Below are 419 nucleotides of genomic sequence, written 5' to 3'. Positions count from 1 at the left end.
TACAGTAGCATGAAACACAATAATACAAAAAACAGATTCCCAGCTCCAAACCCCACATCCACGTACCCACAGAGAAGCCAGCCCAACGGCTCCCCTGCCTCAGGGGAGGGTCTCTGGGTGCAGTTGCCCATCTCACCTCAGCCTTATCGAAGCTCTGCAGGGGGCGGTGGTGATGGGGAGGGGGTGCTGCCTTTGCTTCCATTCCTGCTGGCCTGAGCCCTCGTCTCCCCCTGGCCCCTGCCAAGCCCAGCACACCTGAGCAACTGCATGCAGTCTACATTCCCTCTGGATGCACCACCAGCCCTGAGACACTTGCTTCTGGCTGGGAGGTCCCAGCCCATAATGCTGACACTCTCCAGGACTGCCCCCCCCCCCCCCCCCGGGGAAGAAAAAAAAAAAAAAAAAAAAAAAAAAAAAAA

This window comes from Galeopterus variegatus, unplaced genomic scaffold (assembly GCF_000696425.1).
Source record: "Galeopterus variegatus unplaced genomic scaffold, G_variegatus-3.0.2 Scaffold11784, whole genome shotgun sequence".
NCBI classification, from domain to species: Eukaryota; Metazoa; Chordata; class Mammalia; order Dermoptera; family Cynocephalidae; genus Galeopterus; species Galeopterus variegatus.
The sequence above is the reverse complement of the archived record's forward strand: the minus strand, read 5'-3'. Positions refer to the sequence as shown.